The sequence below is a fragment of the Pinus tabuliformis genome, chromosome 6, assembly GCF_031772625.1.
Source record: "Pinus tabuliformis cultivar Carrire ecotype Pingquan chromosome 6, CPIR1, whole genome shotgun sequence".
NCBI classification, from domain to species: Eukaryota; Viridiplantae; Streptophyta; class Pinopsida; order Pinales; family Pinaceae; genus Pinus; species Pinus tabuliformis.
In genome coordinates, this window is record NC_142292.1 from 1,518,905,212 (window position 1) to 1,518,911,836 (window position 6,625).

Genomic DNA, 6,625 nt, shown 5'->3' on the forward strand with positions numbered 1-6,625 from the left:
AGCCTACATGAGTTGTAGGTCGGCTTGATAATAATTCCATAATCAAAATAAATTCATATCTCCATGAATACTTATCGGAATCGGATGATCTTTATATCAATCCTACACCTCTCGACGAGAGGAATCTAATAAAAATATTATCAGCCATGAATAAGATGACCCACATGAAGTTTTGCCCTGGTTGCCAATTTTAACACTCCCTCTCAACCATGGAGAACTTCATCTGCAATCTGTCTATCGGTCGTTACTATTCATCCATCAAATGCACTGCCCTATATAGCTTGACCCTTGCCCTGCTCTGCTCTATTCTGCTTGTTCTGCTTTGTCTTGTTCTGCCCTGCACTGATCTGTACTGTTTTGCTCTGTTCTTGCATTATTCTGTTCTGCTCTGCTTTTGTCCGAATTATGAAGAAGAAGAAATGATCGAGGATGTATCATACTGAGTCAAATTCAGTCTCAGAGTATGTACCACTAGTCCCAGACCAGTCTCAACCAACCCGAAGTCAGCGTCATAGTGAGTACAACTCCACTGGTCCTAGACCAGTATCATCCTCCACTGACTCAAAGTCAGTCTCAGAGTGCGTACCACTGGTCCCAGACCAGTCTCAGCCGACCCGAAGTCAGCTTCATAGTAAGTACCACTCCTACCACTGGTCCTAGACCAGTGCTGCACTGACACGAAGTCAGTCTCGAAGTATGTACCACTGGTCCCAGACCAGTCTCAACCAACCCGAAGTTAGCGTCATAGTATGGTACAACTCCTACCACTGGTCCCAGACCAATATCGCAGTCTCAGAGAGTGTACCACTGGTCCCAGACCAGTCTCAACCGACCCGAAGTCAGCGTCATAGTATGTACCACTCTCACTGGTCCCAGACCAGTACTGCACTGACACGAAGTTAGTCTCGGAGTATGTACCACTGGTCCCAGACCAGTCTCAACTGACCCGAAGTCAGCGTCATAGTATGGTACAACTCCTACCACTGGTCCCAGACCAGTATCGCAGTCTCAAAGAGTGTACCACTGGTCCCAGACCAGTCTCAACCGACCCGAAGTCAGCGTCATAGTATGTACCACTCTCACTGGTCCTAGACCAGTACTGCACTGACACGAAGTCAATCTCGGAGTATGTACCACTGGTCCCAGACCAGTCTCAACCGACCCGAAGTCAGCGTCATAATATGGTACAACTCCTACCACTGGTCCCAGACCAGTATCATTGATCCCAGATCAATGAAGGTCATCCTTGCATAGGGAGTACGGTAGATACAACGATGCGTCCATCGGTACTACTATGGTCCCTAACTTCATTTCCCTACTCATTGATCATATGAGAGGTACTTCCCATGAGTCCCAGACTGCATGGGTAGGATGCCTCAACAGGAGAACTAATCAATCCTGTCCTCACAGGAGAACACATCAATCCTGCTACAATCGCCGTGGAGAACACATCAATCCAGGCTGCCATGGAGAACACATCAATCCAGGCCTCACAAAAGAACTAATCATCCTGCTACACAGGAGAGCGAATCATCCTGTTCCACAAGAGAGCGAATCATCTTGTCCCACAAGAGAGTGAATGATCTTGTTCCAGTGTGCACCACCATGGGAGGGTGAGTCACCCTGTGGTCATATGTTGCTCCAGTAGGAACCGCAAGCCCTCAGAGCTCCCAGAGCTCAATGTATGCAACATGCAGGACCCTTGTATAAGGGTTTCTTGCCGACTCCAAGTCGTTTGGGAAAATCACAGATTAGATCTTTCCTCAGGGTTTTGACAAGGTGTATCAACCTGTACATCATCTTAATGTGATGGAGCTTCCTTGCTCATCGACTTACCATATCCCAGATGATGTCTATCTGCTGGAGCAATTGACGAATACGGGATTCCTCAATAATCGAATCCCACCTCTGGTTGTTACAAAGAATCACAGTGGTATCCAATGTAAATCCAAACAACTCACTGAAGAGCTTTCGCAACCAGACTGCCTCACACGAGGTTATGCTAGCAACAATATATCCTGCTTCAGCGGTGCTCAAAGCCACCGACTTCGGCTTCCTGCTCATCCAGGATATTGAAGCAGATCCCAAGGTGAAACAGTACCCGGAAGTGCTCTTACAGTCCACCACACTGCCTGCCCAATCAACATCAGTATATCCAAGTAGTCTCACATCTCCGGCAGTGTATCTTAATCCATGAGAGATTGTGTCCTGAAGACATCTCAGAAGATTCCTGGCATCAATCCAGTGAGGCTCAACCAAATATGAGCTCACAATGCTAACTGCAAAACATATGTTCAGACGAAGGTTCACCAAGAACATCAATGCGAATGAGTTTTTGAAACTCAGAGGCATTTCCCAAGTCTGGTCCGACATCACTACCATATAACTTCTAAAAGTTAAGATCCTCGAGGTAGTCACAGGCTTGCAGTCCATCATACCGAATCTTTCCAATATATTTACCACATATTTCCTTGAGATAGGAAAATTTCCCTTGGCTTCTGCCACACTTCAAGTCCTTGGTCCTTCATTTCAAATTCAGAAGCCATCTCCCTCTTACATTTTTGAGTGAGAGGGTTTGCACCTGTTAGAAAGAGGTCATCCACATACAACACCAGTATGAGAGGCTTGTCATCTTCAACCTTAAAGTAAAGGTTAGGATCAGCTTCACTCCTAGTGAATCCCAGCTTCATCAAGTAGCTGTCGATCCTCTCATACCATGCTCGGGGTGCTTGCTTCAGCCCATAGAGAGCCTTCTTCAACTTGCATACATGAGATTTTCAATCATAAATCTCAAATCCTTCAGGTTGCTCCACATAGACCTCTTCTTTGATAGAACCATGCAAGAACGCAGTCTTAACATCCATCTGATGTAGGTTCCATCCTTGTGAAGCCACAAGGGCTATGATCAAGTGGATGGTCGTATATATGGCAACAGGTGCAAATATCATAGTCTATACCTCCCTTCTGGGATAAACCACGAGCAACAAAATGAACCTTATACTTTTCCATACTTCCATTTGCTGCATGCTTTATCTTGTAAAGCCATTTTGAAGTAACAATTGTCTTGTCCAGGGTCTGGGAACTACTTCCCAAACATCATTCTCCATAATAGACTCATATTCTATGGTCATAGCATCCTTCCATAGTTAATGCTTGATGACATCTGAGAATGATGAAGGTTCATTTTGTATGATCGTGCTCATGATGATCAGGTATCCCTGATACCTGTTAAGTTTCTTACTTTGATGGAAGGTTCCTCAGGGTGCAGCATGTCCTTTAGCATCATCAAGTATCCCCCTAAGCCATGAAGGCCTCTTTCTAGAAGAGGAAGGCTCATGTGGATGAGGATCAACCGGATCCATGGGTTCTTCTACATCAGGCATTGATTCATCATCCTTTTATTTCGGTTCCCTGGTGTCGGCTTCTTGAGAGCTACTCAAAGTCAACAGATTGTCCACCTTGCTGAGAGCCATATCTTTGTCAAAGGTGACATCATGACTAATCACGACTTCCCTTTGACCGGTAGTGAACATTTCTTCAGGAGTTTAGGAACCCAATGCTTGATGAGGGCATCGATTTTGTACATATATGGCGGTGATTGTAGTTTCAGCCCATAGAAACTTTGGAAGTCTTTGATCATGTAGCATGGCCCAGACAACTTCCATCATCGTGTGGTTCTTCCTTCCCACCACACCATTCTGCTCAGGAGTATGTGGTGTAGTAGTCTCCCTCTTAATGCCAACCTCAGGTATGCCTGAGTAAACCAATTGTAATATATCAGAGGTCTTGCTTTGGCTTGAGGGGAATGGTCCCCTTTTGAGCTTTCCTTCAGCACATCCTGGACAGACACCTTCTTTCTCTACTCAGAATTCGGGCATCCCTCTCACCATTTGTCTTACACCGAGTATAGCTCTATAATGAAGGGGGGCAAACCTCTAATGCAAAAGTTCATACTGAAGAGATGTGTCATAAGACATGACACCTAGCAGACATCCATCGACCTGATATAATGAATCAACACTAAACCCAAGAGTAAAGGCATCTTTAAAATTATTTTTCCATATACGTACCTTGCCATCGCTGAAGGTTACCTTGTAGCCTTTGTCTTCCATTGCCGAGATGGACACCAGGTTCCTTTTGAGGTCAAGTGCATTTAATACATCCTAGAATTTCTAGCCTTCTTGAATGCTTGTCCTCTTCCTTGATTCCCAGCTCTCCTCTTACCTTTGCTATTGAATTTTTCATTCCTTTGATTGGCATCAGAGGGATTTTGAGTTGCACCACTGCATACTGTACCATGCTTCTCTAATCATGATTATCATCATGCTGCCCATGTCCATGATTTTATCCATCATAATGCTGCTCAAACTAGTGTGCATCATCATCATGCTATCCTATATGTCCATGATCTCATGTTGCCCTTTATGTCCATGATCTCATTCATCATGATGCTCATGATCTCATACATAGTGACTTGCTTTATCGCAAATGTAACATTGTCATTTTCTTCTAGCCTTAGGTGCAGCCTTTCCTTTTGATTTAGTCTCGCAATTATTTCTTTTCTTTGCATGAGAAGAAAAGGCAGCAGGAGGACCTTTAGGCATGGGCATTTCTTGCACTTCTTCCCTTGTTTCTTCTTGAATGCATCTAGCCATTAATTCCTCGAAACCAGGAATTACATTATAGTTCAAAAGAGTAGTCCTGAACACATACCATTCAAATGGCAATCCTCCAAGAGTTGTGAGTGCCATTTCTCTGTCAGTAATAGTTTCCCCAGTAGATAGGAGATCGTCCTTGATCTCAATGATTCTTAAGAAGTATGCTTGCATACTTTCATCTTTACCCTTCTTGATTTCCCTCAGCTTATTTCTAAGAAACAAAACTTGATTTGCATCATTAACTTTAAATAAACTCACCAGTCTATCGTAGATTTCCTTGGAGGTGTCCAGTTCAGAGACGTAGGCCACCAAGTGCTTGTTGATAGAGTCCCGGATAATCTTCTATTGTTTTGACTTCTCCATTTTTCATTTGTTCCAGGCAGCAGCGGATGCATTTGATGGAGGCTCAACAATATTGCCTCTCACATGATCCAACACTCCTTGATTCTCAAGGGTTAGATCAATAGACATCTTCCATCCGTGATAGTAAGCTTTCTCACGGAGCTTGTCTTCAACAGGAAAGAGTGTTGAGGACCCCATAGCTCTTTTAGGATATCCTTGCCAATATTCTCTTCGATGATTGCTCTTGCTCTTGCTCGGGCTTTGTCTTCACCTCAACTCCGATACCATGTTAAGTTATGGTATGTTCTATGCTTATAACAGTTTACTTCTTTTCCTTATTATATTCCAAGGATTAGCAATCACACGTAGATAAAGTAAAGTGCAGATAGAACATTAAACGATCGACAAAAAACAAGCCAAGACAAGAGACACAAGATGTGGCGGCTAGCCAGGGACAAACCCCACAATGTGTGGGGAAACCCTTTGATCAAATCTTCTTTTATCTTCAATAATTCAGTAGAGAGAAATAGTACAGTAAATCTGATTCATACCAGCGGTAGCAAACCCTAGATCAATTGCATCAGCATTAGCGGCTTCATTATCAAACTAGGGCAGACGATATCTTGCAAACCGTTCGTCGGATTGACTTCATTCCACCACCAAAAGTTGCGGCTTTCAGAGGAGGTTTAGATGAACCTACAGCGCAGTTCCAAAGAGAAGATATTCTAGGCCACGCAAGTCAATCTTTACTTCTGCAGTTGCAGCTTCAGTTTCAGCAGTTTTCGGCTTCAAACTAGGGCAGTCGATATCTTGCAAACCGTTCATCGGATTGACTTCATTCCACCACCAAAAGTTTCAGCTTTCAGAGGAGGTTCAGATGAACCTACAATGCAGTTCCAAAGAGGAGATCTTCTAGGCCACGCAAGTCAATCTTTACTTCTGCAGTTGCAGCTTCAGTTTCAGCAGTTTCCGGCTTCACATGTGTGAGAGAGAGACCCATTTCAGTGTAGTAGAGAAGAGACTCATTTCTGCGTAGTCGAGAGAGAGAGAGATGTGATGAGATGAGTGAGTCCAAATGAAGAAAAGTCCTCTTATATTTATACACAACGTTGGTGGGTGAATAGATGCGACTGTTGGGCTTCTGAGCCTACATGAGTTGTAGGTCGGCTTGATAATAATTCCATAATCAAAATAAATTCATATCTCCATGAATACTTATCGGAATCGGATGATCTTTATATCAATCCTACACCTCTCGACGAGAGGAATCTAATAAAAATATTATCAGCCATGAATAAATGACCCACATGAAGTTTTGCCCTGGTTGCCAATATTATCAGCCTTGAATAAGGTGACCCACATGAAGTTTTGCCCTAGTTGCTCATGTTCTTCTTGTCTCTTCATATTCTCATGAATCGAAGAGTGACCCTCCCGTCCCAGTTGTTCAGGAGAGTCCTTCTTTTATTCCTGCAGAGCATGGGGGCAATCATATGATAGCCCCACCAAGTAGTTCTGTCATCTCTTTCGATTGGGGTCCATTGACTGCTTTCTGCCTCCCATCTTATGTGCCTTTCCAGATCACAGTACAAGCCTATAATATGGTAGTACCTGGCACTATATTAGAT